At 43.6% G+C, this 16525-nt stretch overlaps 1 pseudogene; it reads left to right on the top strand.

Annotated features, from left to right (window-relative positions):
- On the top strand, positions 210–1827 carry Gm5705 (predicted gene 5705; annotated as a pseudogene).

Genomic DNA, 16525 nt, shown 5'->3' with positions numbered 1-16525 from the left:
TGTGTGTGTGTGTGTGTGTGTGTGTGTGTGTGTTGCTACCTCTGTCATCCTAGAACAGACTGCTTCAAATTCAGGCTTTCCTGGGTACGTCCCAAATACCGTAAGAACAGACCCCAAATATTTACCCTTACTTTTAATTCTCTGAGTCTCACCCTCTGCTGGAGGACAGGTTTTTCTTGACCCAGCTGTGCAGGGTGATGAACGATTACCTTCTAACAGATGAACTAAGTTGAGGGTGGAGGGCATAAGGAGGAGGTGGTGAAAGAAAAGGAGGTCGTGAAAGAAAAGCCATCAGAAGCAACTGCGGAGGGAGTCCAAGCAGGAGAAGCCAGAGACCTTCCTGGCTCCCTTAAGACTCAGAGGAGGAAGGCCCACAAAGAACATCCATCGGAGGTCCTGAGCAAGCTACACCCCTTGCAGTACAGGTGGGTTCTGTGGTTCTTCAAGAATGACCGAAGCCGGGCCTGGCAGGACAACCTGCAGCTAGTCTCCAAGTTTAACACTGTGGAGGACTTCTGGGTGATGTACAGCCATATCAAGCTAGCCAGCAAGCTCTCTTCCTGCTGTGACTATGCCCTATTCAAGGAAGGCATCCTGCCCATGTGGGAAGACAACAGAAACAAGTGGGGTAGCCGCTGGCTGCTCAGCATTGACAAACAACTGCGCCACTTCGAACTGGACCGTCTGTGGCTGGAGACGTTGGTGTGTCTGGTCGGGAACTGTTTTGAGGAATACAGCGGTGCTGTCGTGAACATCTGCACGAAGAGGGACAAGATTGCCCTGTGGACGAATGAAGCAGAGGACAAAGCCGGAGTGATGCAGATCGGGCAAATATACAAAGAGCGCCTGGGCATCCCTACGAAGACCATCCTTGGGTACCAGGCCCATGCAGACACTGCTGCCAAGAGCAACAACTTAGCAAACAAGTTTGTGGTGTGAGACCGGTTTCAGCCACTACTTGGTGGGCACCCTCCTCTTGCTGTTTGATGGACAACGAAGACTGCACTGTGGATTCTGGGGCAGGCCTTGGGGGAGGCAGACAGCCTGGTTCTTTACCTCTCTTGGAACACATATAAGCACCACTCCTTAGATAAGGTCTCACCTGTTGCCCAGGTTGGCCTCATATTTGTGGGCTTAAGCCACTCTCCTGCTTCAGCCTACAGACCTGGGACTGCCACAGCTCATCACTGTGCCTGCATCCATAATAACTTCTTCAGCATGTTTTGGGCTCAGGCCTCATGGCAGCTGGCCAATGCTTATAAGCTACTCTCAATCGCTAGCCCTGCACGTGGCCATTTGCCAAGGGCAGGGTAAAGCAAAGTCCTGGCTCAACCATGCCAACCAAGGACAGCAGACTCCTGAGGCAGGCTCTTCTGTCTTGGGAGGATGGTTCCAGGCCACTGATATTAAGGGTTAGGAGTTCAGTTCTCCGTGAGCTTAAAGGCGTATTATGGGGTTACTCTCATCAGATCTGTAGCTTGGGTACCCATCCTAAAACCTGTTCCTTCCCTGGACCAGTTGTGATTGGGTCCTCCCTCCCTCCCTCCCTCCTCCCCCCACCCCCCCAAGTATGGACTAGTGATGAGGAATTTGTGTAAAGACAGGTAGGACTGGGAACTGGGAATGCCCTGCACAGCCTTCCCATCTGAAGACAGTCCTGTGGGTTCTGTGTGTCTCCTCCTGCTGAAGTGATGGATGGATAAACCTTCACGAGTGAAGAGATTACAGTGGTAGTTGGGCTTCCCCGTGGTTTTGTTAGGAGGGATTCATTTGCTGCTGCTGATGCTTACGGTCCTTTCTGTATCTAAATAAACACTTCCGGAACAACAACAACAAAAGAAAATATCTAATAATGAAATCTATAAAGGAAAAGATTTAATTTGTTTAATGTGTATTTATTTTATGTGATTGGGTAAATGTTTGCATATATATATGTGTGTACACCATGTGCATGTCTGGTCCTTATTGAAACCAGAAGAGAGAGCTGGATCCAAAGGAACTGAAGTTACAGGAGGTTATGAGCCACCATGTGGGTGCTGAGAATCGAACCTGGGTCTTCTGTAAGAGTGGCAGGTAATCTTAAGTAACAAGTACTGCTCAGCCCTGTCTGTAGCCTCCCTTTTGGTGTTATTTTGCTTGCTAGTTAGTTTTTATTTGTTGTTTGGGAGGTTGTGTTGTTTTGTTTTGAGACAAAGTTTTACTATATAGCTCTTGAGTGCCTGGAAACTCTCTGTGTAGAACAAACTGGTCTCCGAGCTTACAGAGCTATGCTTGCCTCTGCCTCCCAAGTGCTGGAATTAAAGTTATGCACCATCACATTGAGATTGTCATGTGGGTTTTAAAACGGCAATTCGGGGGCTGGAGAGAGGGCTCATCAGTTAGGTGCATTCCAGAAGACCCAGATATAATTCCCAGCACCCACATGAATGTTCACAAATGTCTGTAACGTCATTCCCAGGGGATCTGATGCCTTCTTCTGGCCTCCACCAGTACAGCGTGTATGTGGTGTACAAATATACATGATGCAGGCAAAAACATCCATGCATATAAACAAATAAGAAAAAGTGATCACTTTGGGACATGATCACATTAGGGTTTTTTTTATGGTTTCTCATCTTCTCTTCAAATTAGCATAGAAGCCTCTTCCTAAAGAATGGATACTTAATTCTTAACTTGAAAATATCTTTTCTCTGTGTGTTTTCCTCTCCATTGACTGTTCGCTCTATCTATCTATCTATCTATCCATCTATCTACTGAAATTAAAAATAAGGGAACGCCTTCTTCTCTTCATTCTTGTTTGTTGTTTGTTTGTTTGTTTGTTTTTGAGACAGGGTTTCTCTGTGTAGCCCTGGCTGTCCTGGAACTCACTTTGTAGACCAGGCTGGTCTTGAACTCAGAAATCTGCCTGCCTCTGCCTCCCAAGTGCTGGGATTAAAGGCGTGCACCACCACCACCTGGCTCTCTTCATTCTTTTTAAAACGATTTTTGAAACCTTTTTAGTGAGGTCAACATTGTGTACTCCAGTCCCACTCATCTTCCTGTCCCTTCCCTCTTAGGCCTGCCTGTCTGGTACCTCACTCATGTTTGTGTATTCTCTGTGCTGAGCCTCTTCTGTGCTTTCCCAGCACATGGCTGCTGGCTCCAGTTTCATTCCAGTCCCTTGTGATGTGAGCCTAGTTCAGTCTGCTTACTAACACTCTCTGTCTCCCAAACCATCTTTTTCAAGAAGCATCTCACTCAGCAGCCAAGCAGATGCCGTCAAGTGGCCACACTCGTTGGAGGTTGTCCTATAGGCTAAGCTGCTACCCTGGGCTGACACTTAACCCAGACCCAGCAAGTTATGCTGTGTAGAGGAGTCTGAGGACTAGAAATAGAACAGATGATGGATGGAGAAGCAAGGATTCCCTTAGGACAGCGGTTCTCAACCTTCCCAATGCTGTGACCCTTTAATACAGTTCCTCACGTTATTTCGTTGCTACTTCATATCTGTACTTTTGCTAGTGTTATGAATTGAACTGTAATGTAAATACCTGATATGTAAGTTATCTGATATTCGACCTTCAAAGGGGTTGTGATCCACAGGTGGAAAGACAGTGCCTTAAAGAGAGAGAGGGAGAGGGGGAGGGGAGGGGGGGAGGGGGAGAGAGAGATGTAGATTTGTCAGGAGGCATTCACTAACTCTAGTTCAGTGCTCTTAACCAGTCTCTTCTTCTTTGTGAGCTGGCATTTCTCACCCAAAAGCGGAAGTAGGGGTATATGTGGCATTCAGCCAACGCTTGTGCTCCTCTGTGACTGACTATCGTTGCCAAGGTTCTTGGTGACAGATGTGAGGTGGAAGGAGATAGAGAAGACAGAGACAACTTGCTGGCGATTTTTGCTCCCTTCTCAGCCACACAGCGGGTAAAAGAAAAACTGCATGTGCTGGTCAGAGAGCAGCCACGGGTAGAAGACATTTGATTTTTTTTTTTTTTCTGGAACTGTACTTCCTTTTACAATTTTCTATGATGAAATACTTCTCATGGTTTGCGTTTAAAAAGGAACAAATAAATACACCCTTTGCTATTAGAAAAAGACGTTGCATGGGGGCAAAGGGAGGAAAGGAACCATCAGGAAAAGCTGTTGTGATTGAGTGGGTTATCTGTCCCTATGCCTCATGTGTTTTCTTAGTCAGTGGATATTAACCGCTATTCCATCTCACAGCTATTCAATAAGGCTCTGAGAAGTACTCTGACGTTTTATAATGATTCACCATGTGTTGGAAGTTTATACGTTACCAATCGAGTACTTTCTCTCTTTGGTATGGACTCAGAGCCTGTCTTGACTTTTTATTATTATTATTACTATTATTATTAGATATTTTCTTTATTTACTTTTCAAGTGTTATCCCCTTTCCTAATTTTCCCTCCGAATGCTAACTAAATGCTGATACGCAGTAGAAGGGACTGAAGAGTGTGAGAAAGCCCATGTGCATGCATTAGGGAGCTACACATGGGAAGCCAGGTAGAGCTGCAGAGTAAAATGAATGTGTAAAAAAATTCAACAAAGCCTTTGGCTTTTGCAGAGGTTCGTGGATAGATAAAATATGGTTTTATCTAGTTCAGTGGTCTCTTACTTATACATATTTTTATAAGAATTGTATTAAGCTGCTTTAATTTTGAGACTTACGAGTGTTGTGCCCTGAGTCCACGGGAAACCCAGACGAGCCCAAGAATTGGGAAGTCTGCTGCAACTTGCAAAAGAGTCTTTTATTGTTTCAAGTTTGAACTCACCACATGAATGCTGGCAAGTGACCCTGAGTTCAGAAAACACTGGGCTTGTATACAGTATAGTTAAAAAAAGGGGAGCAGAGGGCTGTAAGCATTTGGTGGAAAGGTACTGAAGCAGGAGGGGGTTAATGGGTGTCTGTTCAGGGACTAATTTTATGGCTGTCATAACTGTCTGTGACCTGACCTCTGATTATCTTTTCTCCATGACTTAAACGTGAGGCCCTAGCCTTCCTTGAGCTTGTTATTTCTCTAAGGTCTCAAGGACAGACAAATGGAGAGTTCTGCTGCTTATCAGGAGGAGGGTTGGTTTTTGGAGACACAAAGGTGGAGAGGATGTCTCTAGCTGTCTCTTCAGAATGTCCTCATTAAAGGGGAGTTTTATAGATAGTGCCATTCTAACACTAGGGGAGGGGGAGGGGGCCCCAGGCAGGAGGATGCAGCACAGAAACCAGCTGTCTGCATATCGTGCTTGCCACAGGCTGGAGGGACAAAGGGAACTTCTGGCAGGGGGTGGGGGGCAGCAGGCAAACTGTACACAACACTGAAGTCTCTCTAGTATCAGTAATTCGGGGGTTACAACACGAGCAGACGAGAGATGGATAGCACTGACAATATCTCCCAGAGCAGGAAATTAAGTGACGTAGTTCATGCAGTGGTTAGAATGAGTGGTTAGTGTGTGTCTCCTCATGGATTCCCCACTCCCAATAAGCTGCCACTTCCCTCCTCTTCCACCTCACCAACACGATATATAAACAGTTTAAATGTTAGCTTGGATCAATATTAAATTTATACTGATTATAAGGTTATAAATATTTAACGTATTGCGCTTCTCTGCTTGGAGACTTAGTTTGTTGGGCTCCCGAGTGGTAAAATTACAGCTGCATGTTCATGCTAGACTAAATTATTCCTTTTTCTGCTCCCTTGAAGAGAAGATCTCTCTCACAAAGTTCGTTCTGGCCTTGAACTCACTTTGTAAATGAGAATGGCCTTGAGCTCCTCACTGCCTTGCCTATTCAAGCCCTGGGATTACAGATATATACCACCATATCTGCTGACATGTACCTGGGATAACAGGTATACATCACCATATCTGCTGACATATACCTGGGATAACAGGTATACATCACCATATCTGCTGACATATACCTGGGATAACAGGTATACATCACCATATCTGCTGACATACACCTTTAAAATTTGTTTTAGTTAATATTGAAAGATTGATAGTAATCTAATTATCATACAGATAATTAATATGAAGTTGTTTAAAGCAAATATTAAATAATTTATTTTAATTTCTTTTTTAGTATTGTAGACTTCTATTTGGTTCTTCCATTTTCCCTTTTTATTTCTCTTTATTTGGGGCCAGCATATTAATTAGAAAAGATACTCAGATGTCTCCACATCCTCTGCACACTCTCTGTCACTAAAAGTACTGGTCGACTGGCCATGCCTCAGTTTCTCCAGATCTAATATGCCTCGGAAAGTTCTTGTGAAGGTCAGATGTCACCACTAGAGCTTCGGGAAGGATCAGGGTCCTTCCTTTCCTACCTCACTTGCACTGGCAAACAGGATGAGAAAAGGCCCAGAATTCACTTCCCAAATGCTGTGGGATGGGTAGCAAGAGTTGAGAATTGCTCCTGTTTGAGGTTGTAGCTTTGAAAGATCCTGACAGAATGTAAAAGGTCACAGAAGCCCTGAAATTGGCAAAATAGATTTCATTGTTAGCAGAAGTAGCTTCACTGATTTAGAAAAATAGAGGTGCACAATGCTCTGGCCACTCCTTGAACCCATGTGTGTGCCCACTGCTGCACCTCACTGCCAGGTGTTTGTGATATTGGTTGCTAAGATAGAGTCAGAAAATCTCCCCAGCAACCACAGCTGGGGCCAATCCGGAGTTACTACACCTGCATTAGACTCTTTCCTTGTTTCCCTCCCATACCCATTTCTTGAGAAATCAATCATTTTACATTGTTTAGATCTGGAACCCCCCTACTCCCCCCTTTTCCTTTCCCCCCTGAGGACCTATAAAAACTGGGACCCTTCGAGGTTGACTCCTCTACCCCTGTGTGGGATATGAGTCGTCCCCAGAGCTCTGGCTTTCCCTGAATAAAGCCTCATGTGGTTTGCATCAAGCTTGGTCTCTCGTGAGTTCTTGGAGGTAGGCTATTATCCCGAGGTTTGAGGGGCTCCTCTCGGGGTCTTTCAGCGTAGTGAGGGAAAGACTGTCTAGCATGTACAAGATCCTAGGCTTTCTGATAAACTACCCACTATTTATTTGTGCCTTTGTAAACATTACTGGCTTCACACACACACACTTGATCATCCATAATATCAGGTGACCTGTGGCTCTCTCCATATTAGTCATAAAGAAATTCAGTTTCAGAGTTTCAAAGACATGTTGGTGTGTATTAAAGTTAAAATGGGAACAAGCAATTCACAGCTTGAGCTGTCTGAGTGACTTAAACCTTCCAGAGACAGCAGCAGCTCAGCATGACACGTATGGTAAAGGAAGACACATCACTTCTCTGGTGTGTTCACCAATTCATTTCCTCTCTTGGCTATTTAATTCTGCAGAGAATACAAAACCTCTCCCCCACAGCCATGAGACATAACAGGTTTTGGCAAAGTAGTTTTAATTAAGCATTATAACATATTTTGTTTTTGAACACAAATTGTGACCTTCCACTAGCAAAGTCAGGGGATGAGAGGCCTCCAAGGGAGGCAGGTGCACACATTCAAAGTCTGGCTTTAAGCGAGAACAGCTTGTTCTTTAAAAGTCTAGTTCTGGGAGGTTACATCTAATTCTCAGCGGGGGGAAATTGCCTTAACAGAAAAAAACTATCTTCTTTGTGGCTTTTTTGGCTTGTGCAAAAGCAGAAAACATCAGATGTGGAAAATCTGATGTCTTTATGTCACTGGCTCTGAGGCATCCTCCTGGGAATTACACACACTGTGGGTTATCTGTGGATAAGACTCAGGGCCAGCCAGCTCCTAATAAATCCAACCTCCTAGCTACTTTACTGTGCATCTAGCCTGTGCCAGAGAACTCGGATGATTTTAATACCTGCAACAGCAGGCCTGAAGTTAAAAGGTAAATCTGCTAAAAACAAAGTCAGACTCCAACAACATAGTACAGTTCAAATTAAGTAGTTTTGTTGTTGTTGTTGTTGTTGTTGTTGTTGTATATGGCAGTTGGCTCTCCACTTCCGGAATTCTGTCACACTCTTGTTGCAGCAATACTGGTGTTGCTGAATCTTTAGTTGTTTCTCTGACTTAGTTCAGATCGTCTTTCCTTCTGGTCTGTATTGATGTGTGTCCCATGCTCTTTGCAAATCCACGCATTTCTCATGATATCCTAAGATTACTTGGGGAATTCACTTTTGGTCATCAGCCTCTGAGATAGCCCTTAAAGATCCCATGCCACCCTGCTTCCAATACCTGTGCCCACTGTTAAGTTACCTCCCACAACACACCAGGGCTGTTGCACGACAGACATCACTGGCAGGAGTGATGGTGTGTCACCCTGTGATGGGGATGCAAGAGGCTGAGGCTTCTTCATCTAGCCTCAGGCTTTTCTCCTCTTGTTTGGTACGTCATGCATGGAGGGACCTGTCTAGCAATAAGGCAACAATATACCATCATCATTGAGCTTGGACGTGAGTCCTGCAATCCAGCTACCCTGACTGTAACCTCATGAGAGACCCCAAGCCAGAGCCAGAGCCATCTAATATAAGCCATTCTAGAATCTACAGGAACTAGTTGTTTTAATTAGCTAAGGTTTTGTTTGTTTGTTTTTTGTTTTGTTTTTTAAGATTTATTATGTGTACAGTGTTCTGCCTGCTTGTGCACCCGCAGGCCACAAGAGGGCACCAGATCTTATTACAGATGGTTCTGAGCCACCATGTGGTTGCTGGTAATTGAACTCAGGACCTTTGGAAGAGCGGTCAGAGCTCTTGATCTCTGAGCCATCCCTCCAGCCCCAGCTAAGTTTTGAAATTTAACAGTAGATAGAAATATATTGTCGATTCTTCTGTCATTACCTACAGCCTCCACATTTAATTTCCAGGTTGGAATTCCTATTTGCCCTGAAATCCTAGCTTTGTAAGTACCAGGATGGTGCTGCCCAAATCATTTATTTTTCTGATCACTACTCGTTTCCAACAGCTCTACTTAGTTATTTCCAAACCTACTCCTCCTTCAAAGTATCCTACCTACACCCTTTCCAATGAAATGACTGGGGCCTTTTTTGGTTCCTGGATAGAAATCGTGCAGTGCAGTAAGAGGCCCTTCAGTTCAGGATCTATGGTGTTAGACAACACAAATGGTAGCAACAGACAGATGGGAACAGCAGGCTGTGTTGTGTAGCTCTGGGGTCAGAGATCCTATGTCTTGGGGGTGAGGAGTGTTCTTAGGAAATTGGAACTTTCCATCTCTTGATAGCAGCTGGCATTATAGTTCCATGCTCTATGGTGTCTTGGCTGGTAAAGTGGTGGCAGCTGCAGCAGCTTTTTCAATCCCTGGGTCGCTGAAGCCTTCTTATAGTGATTTCCATTGGCCCTGCTGCCTGTTGCTGTTGCTTCTCCATTGCTCTGTTCCGCTGCTGGGTGTACAGCTCTATCTCTGCCGTTATTGAGGCCACCGGCAGTTCCCACAGATGTCCGTCTTCTGCAGCTGTCAAAGCTAGATCTACTTTTCTCTCCACTGCTTCTATGGCTCAGCTGATGGCCATTTGCTGTCTTCAGTGCCACGGCTTCTTTCTTCATCTTCCAGCTCAACCTACTCTGCTAAAAGAACCCAGGAAAAGAGGACATACGAGAAGCCTTTGGGGGAGTCTAATGTTGCCTGGGGGCAGCTTGGGGCAAGGATAAAAGATGTCCTGCACCACCCTTGACCCTAGGCTCTCTAAATACTCTGTAGATTTCAACTCAGAATGGTTTTGGCTTAGCACAGACCTTCCTTCTATGTCCTTGAGATGGTGACAAATGGCTCTCAAATTCTTCAGTCTTTCCTATACTTGCCTTATCTCTCAACTAAGTTGCAAGCCACTGTGATCCTTATATGTTGTGACAGATATTTCTCTGCTCTTCTGTACATTGCCCACAGCATGGTTCTCTGCTCCTTATCTGTTTTGACTTCACAGTGCCCTTGCAAGGCAGAGATTTTTACCTCCAGTGTTTTGGTGATGAAGCTGAGATGCAGAAATAACAAGAATTGTCCCAAGTTACATAATTAGGAAACTGTTAGTGGAGGCCTTTGGCCCATGTTTGTCCTCCTTCTTCTGCACCATGTACTGGTCTCGTCCATAGTTCTCAGCTTGGGGTGCAGTCAGGTGGTCGATAATGCATCCTTGAGCATCATGCTCCACTTAGTATATGTGACAAAGTGATAGATATGAGTGAAGAAAATGAAAAAGAAGGGCTGTAAATAGAAGTAATTACTACAGGACTACTACATTTTTAAAAAGGCATAAGAGATCATTTATTTTGAAGCCAAATATAAGTGACAGGGCCAGCAATACAGATTTGAGTTATTCCAAACTCAAGGTCCCTACTACATTAAAAATTATTTGTACATATGTATGTTTTTGTGTGAATATATGCCATGTGTGCTGTGTTTTATAAAAGCTAGGGATATTTTTGGTAGAGGTGCAATATGGTGCGGTGGGAGGGGGGCCTCAGCAGGCCCATACTGAGGCATTTCTTCCCCCTGAGGTACCAGCCATACGATGGGTCTAGTATAGAATAGACTTCATTTAGGGTCATGGAAAGGGGAGTTTAAAAGGGAATAGAGGCAGAGAAAGGAGAAAGAGAGGGCCCAGAGAAGGAGAGGAGATGAGAGGAGAGGAGAGGAGAGGAGAGGAGAGGAGAGAGAGGAGAGAGGAGAGAGAGGAGAGAGAGGAGAGGGGAGAGGGGAGAGGAGAGAGGAGAGAGGAGAGAGGAGAGAGGAGAGAGGAGAGAGGAGAGAGGAGAGAGGAGAAAGAGAAAGAGAAAGAGAAAGAGAAAGAGAAAGAGAAAGAGAAAGAAAGAGGAGAAAGAGAAAAGAGACAAGACTGGGCAGGAACATGTGGGGAGAGAGGAAGGAGGGGAAGGGGAGGGAGGGAAAAAGGGATTAGGGAGAGCAAAAGGAGTCAAAGAGAGAGCAAGGGACCAAGCAGCCCCTTATATAGCAAGCCAGGCCCACCTGGCTATTACCAGGTAACTGTTGGGCAGAGTCTAGAAGGAATGCCAACATTCCTCCATTTTGGTTTGATTTAAAAAGGAGAAACTAGAAAGAGGTAATGGTCAAGCGGGAATAGGGTTGCTGTGATCTTTAACTACTTCCTGCTGACTTTGGGGTGATGTGTAAACCTAAGAAAATAGAGATAGGGATGGGGATGTTGGTTCAGTCTTAGGAGAGTTGGCTGTTTTCTTGCTGTCCAGGGTCTGTGGAACTACCTGTGAGTATAAGGAGCAGGTTCAGAAGACGTGTCTGTAAGAGTAGGCTAGAACATCTGTGGGTTGCTTCTCTGGAGCTGTCCTGGATGCAGATTTTGAGTAAACACCTGGACTTGGCAAGATGCTGAAAAAACAGACATATATGTTTTTCTTAGGTGTACATTTGAAACCTTTAGGTCTTGGTGGTTGGGGTGTGGGGAGTCCCAATCCCAGGGAACAGGAGAGGAATTCCACCCTCACATCAGGTAGAGACTTAGGCTATTGATTGGCAGGTGCACTTATCCAGAGGGAGTCTGTTTGGTAGATCTAAGTGCATTTCTTGGAGTTTATAGGTTTATAAGAGAGATGAAGTTGGTAACAGCATGAACAGTCTTTAAGGTGAGCTTAGGAAAGACAAAAACCTTTTGTGGAGCAGAAGGAACAAGAAGGACTCTTTTTTTTTTTTTGTCTAGGAGACTGAATATATACAAATTTAGCATAGTGAGAAGCATTTTGAAGTATACAATTAAAATGTATACAATAAAAAACAGGAAACTTGAAAATCTGATGAACTTGTAAATATGATAATTGATCACATAGTTTAGCAGGAGAACACCTTAAGTCTGTGGTTAAAAGATAACTAATGGAAACTTAAAATTTGAACTTGTGATTATAAAACGTGGATCATATAGTGGAATGTTTTATTAAAGCTAGGCTAATTTATAAGAACTATTTTGGTTACTATTAGGACAGTGGTACAATAAGAGGAGAAAGTCTGAAGCATTTAGTCACTGGAAAGTGAGTTTAGATAAGGAAGTAGCAGACAGTTACATCTGTGAAAGGTTACATCTGAATTTGTGTATCCTTTATCGTGAAGCCTGTGAGTAAGGCAAACCTGTCTGTCTTTTTTATAAGAGATCTGGCAGTCTTAGCTAGTTAATAAATTGACTATTGAGCTAATAAGGTGATGTATTACCTTGGGATAAGGAGCTAGAGGTATCTTCTCTAGCCGTCAAGCTATAGTTAGCTTAGCTGTCAATATAAACAGAAATCTGTGAAGAATAAATTATAATCTAGATGTCATATATTAATTAAAATTACAGAAGTTAGTTTATAGTCCACTATCTAAACAGTCCCTGTTCTCTCCATCACAACTTGGATAGAGTCAGCCTAGCTGTCAGGCCCAGAAAATGAAAAGCTTTTTCCTGTGGAGTAAGAATATGGGAGAAATGACTCACCTTGTCATAGGCAATATGGGACATTTAACTCTCTGGGTATCCTCTGTCCACAATTTAGGCCAAGCCCTGGCAGCAGGCAAGGCAATGCAGTGGTGTTTCTCTGTGGTTATCATACCACAATCCAGGTAGTGTTGAAAGAATATAAAACTTGAGACCTGTGATTCATGTAATTTATGTCAAATAGCCCAAAGAGTTGTTTGTGAGCTTTGAAACCTGGGGCTGAGAACATAGCAGAACAGGCTAGGACATCCCCGGGAAGGCCCATAGTTAAGACATTCCTGAGGCTGCTTGGCCATAAAGATAAAGAGAATGACAAGTCCGACTGGCCCGGCGCCTCCCTATCTCCCGCCCTTCTGACCTAAGTTAAATGTTATCTGCATGTACAGTCTGCTGATGTTTAAATGGACCAATCATGTGAAACCGTGCCAATTCCTCCCCCATCCCCAGACCCTTTTCTATAAAAACCCCTAGCTTCCAAGCCTCGTGGTCGAATCCACTGTCTCCTGTGTGAGATACGTTTTGACCTGGAGCTCTGCTATTAAACTACCTCGTGTTTTTACATCAAGGCGTTCTGTTCTGTTCGTGATTCTTGGGTGCATGCTGAATCGGGAACAGAGTGGGGGTTTCCCCACTAGGTTCTTTCAGTGTCTTGTTGCTGTGCCCATATATTCTTAGAGACGTTAGGAGCAAAACTGTGAGCATTTGGGAGTCTCTGTCTGTCATAATAAGCTTAAATTTAAGCATATCTGAGTTAAACAATCTGTGCTTGTTTTTAATTACTTGTCCTAGATTGTATCTAGCAAATAAAGAGGGTATATTATAACCTAATGATAGTAAAAATAAGGCTAAAAATATCTTTAAGATAGTGATCTTTAACATTTTTATTGTTTTAAATCTTTAAATTAATATTAAAATTATTTACCAAGCCAGGATAGAAATTATATGAAAACCTTATCTTAAAAGTGTCTTTGGAGACCTTAAGTCAGATTGTTTGATAGAAAGAAGGCAGTGAGGTGGGAGCTGCCCATAACAAAGATGGTGGATAGTCATGAGACTGCCTTTAACCAAGATGGTAAAGAAGCTACAGTCAGCCATGTGACTGCCCTTAGCTAAGATGGCACTGAAGTGATAGCTTATGAAAAAAACCTTATCTGCCCATAACAAAGATGGCAGATAGTCACGAGCTTGCCTTTAACCAAGATGGTGCTGAAGCTATAGACAGCCATGTGACCACCCTTAGCTAAGATGGCACTGAAGTGACAGCACCTCCTGTGGAGGAAAGTCAGGTGTTATACCTTAGAATGGATCAGCAGAAGGTTGCTATATATCAGCAGAAACAAATGGACACATTTTGTCTGGTGGACAGTAGGTCTCACCACAGTCAGCCTCTGTTGCGTGACCCCTTCTCCTGGCATACCTATCTTAGAACTGGTAAGGATCAGAATGGAAGGAAATCAGAGATTAGAGATAAAATTTTCCCAAGAAGTAAAACTTTAAGACTGCCTGCTGAAGCAAACAGGGGGGTGGGGTGGGAGGGGGACTGCAGGAGCCCGAGAATTCAGTGACAGAGCAAATTAAGTCCAAAACAAGGTCTGGAGAGTGCAGTTAAAAGTCAAAGGGTAGGGAGCAAGCAGGGTGGGGAGGGAAGGAAAAAGGGGGTTGGGAGCAAAGGTGAGGGGAAAAGCCTACATAGAAATCTTTCCAGCTTAGGTCTGAAAGTTTCTTGTCTTTTGTTTTATTTTGTTTTTAAAGATTCGATAAGTGGCCATTTAGAGTAATTATCTATTGGGGCCAAATTTAGCCTGTGAATTAGGAAGCCTTTAAAACTGGAAGGCATCTCAGTAGTAGGGTGAAGGCATTCACTTTGAGTGACAGAGGCATCCCAGCGGGGTGCCTGGGGGTACAGAAGAAGGTGAGAGTAGAGGCTATTACTATCATCACTTTCTGCATCCCAAGCATAAGTCATAGCTAATAACGAGCAGCCAGGCGAGATTTACAAGGTCTTCACGAAATAGTAGATGAGCTGTGGACCAGCACCTAAGCTGTGGGGCCAGAGTCCAAGAGAGAATTTCGGTTTACCTGGGCCTAGGATATTCCAGCAGTGTGAGAGAGAAACAGAGAGAGAAACTGTCTTTGAAACCATCTCGAGGAGACTGACTGAGCTCACTCAAGTGTAGAGGTCCTAAAACAAGACTGTGGATATAGGAAACATATTAGTTCGCCGGCTTTTGGATGGAGAGTTCTAGCGATCCAATGGCTGGAAAGTCCACGTGGCAGGGGGAAATACGAACCTGTGCTGAGTTCATAAATCTGAGTCTTGGGAAATGTGAACCTGCAAGTTTCTAAATCTGAGTCATGGCACCAAATGTTGTATTTTATAAAAAGAGCAGGGTATGTTTTGTAGAACATGGTATGGTGAGGTGGGAGGGGTGCCTTGGTGGGCCCATGCTGAGACATCCCTTCCCTCTGAGGTACCAGCCATATTACGGGTTTATTTAGGGTATGGGAAGGGGAGTTGAGAAGGATGTATACACATACATACACACACACACACACACACACACACACACACACACACATACACACACATGAGAGAGGAGAGAGAGGAGACACACACAATGACTGGGAAATGAACTCAGATCCTGTAGGGAGTACAGCAAGTACTCCTAACCACTGAGCTGTCTCTCTAATTCCAGGCTATTACATTTTTTAAGATGGAAAAATTTTTAATGTGTTTATACACTAGGAGAAAGGAGCCAGTAGGCAGATATAGCAATAACAGTCGCCGGTATTTACTAGGCATATCCCTGTGCCAGGAGCCATGCAGACACTACCAGGATCACCTCCCTAAGCTTCCACAACATAGTCATCACTAAATATTAATATTCTCATAATACTTTACAGATGAGGGGAGTTAGCCTTTGTCCAAGATTATACAATGAGCAATGGTTTACAAACAGGAGTCTGAAACACCATGGCCCCAAATGCAAAGGCATAGACTCCTTTCTTGGGTGGAAGCCAAGCCTGTTTATGAGCACCCAGTAAATAAATAAATATATATGTGTATATACACCCATGTCAAAACTGGCAAAAATGAGATGGAATGGCTCTGACTTGTCCAAATTCTTTTTTAACTTACTGTAAAAATTATTTCTAAAAAACTTTTATATATTTTGACCATATTCTTTCCTCTCTTCCATAAATCCCCTAAGATTCTACCCAATTCATGTTTTGTCTAAAAACAAACAAGCAAAAAAACAAAAAACAAAACCCCAAATGACATCCAACAAACAAAACAAACCCTGAACCAAATAGACTAAGATCAAACCATAATAAGAACAACAAAAAGAATACAGTAAAACATGAAGTCTACTTTGTGTTGGCTGACTACTATTGAGCATGTTCCCTGCACGGAGGGTGGTTGATATACTCAATGACATTCCATTGGAGAAAACTCACTTTCCCTCTCCCACCAGATATCAGCTGCAAATAGCTTCATGGTTAGGGGTGGAACTTTGTACCTTCTCTGCTTGGATTTTGTGCAGGTTTTGTATATGGTGACTCGGTCTCTATGTGTTCATGTGTGCATCAGCCCTGTTGTGTTGGGAAGAAACTGTTTCCCTGCAGCACCTCTTGCTTTGACAATCTTTCTGCCTCCTTTTCCACCTAGGCTCCTGAGCCCTGAGGGGAGGGGTTTAGTAAACCCATTTAGTAAATGCCATTTAGGACTGAGTGTCCCAGTCTCTTGCTCTCTATCCAGCTGTGGGTCTCTGCGTTAGTTTTCATCTATTGCAAGAAGCAGCTTCTCTGATGGGGTTGAGTGATGCTCTGATCAATGTTGCCTAAACTCGTCACCTTCTATCTCTAAACAATAATATTCTGCAAACCATAGAAACAAACCATAATTGACATCTTAGAAGAAATACCTGAAACCCTAAGGGGGGAAAAAAAACCAATGACACTACTAAAAAAATGACAGGCTTTTGGGGAAAGTATTGAAGAATAGAACTCTCAATAGATTACAAGGACAACATCAAGGGGAATTAAAGGGCAGGAGATGTGCTAGCACAGAGGAACTCAGAGGTGAGTCAACAGCTCAGTAAGA

This window comes from Mus musculus, chromosome 1, assembly GCF_000001635.26.
Source record: "Mus musculus strain C57BL/6J chromosome 1, GRCm38.p6 C57BL/6J".
NCBI classification, from domain to species: domain Eukaryota; kingdom Metazoa; phylum Chordata; class Mammalia; order Rodentia; family Muridae; genus Mus; species Mus musculus.
The sequence above is the reverse complement of the archived record's forward strand: the minus strand, read 5'-3'. Positions and strand labels throughout refer to the sequence as shown.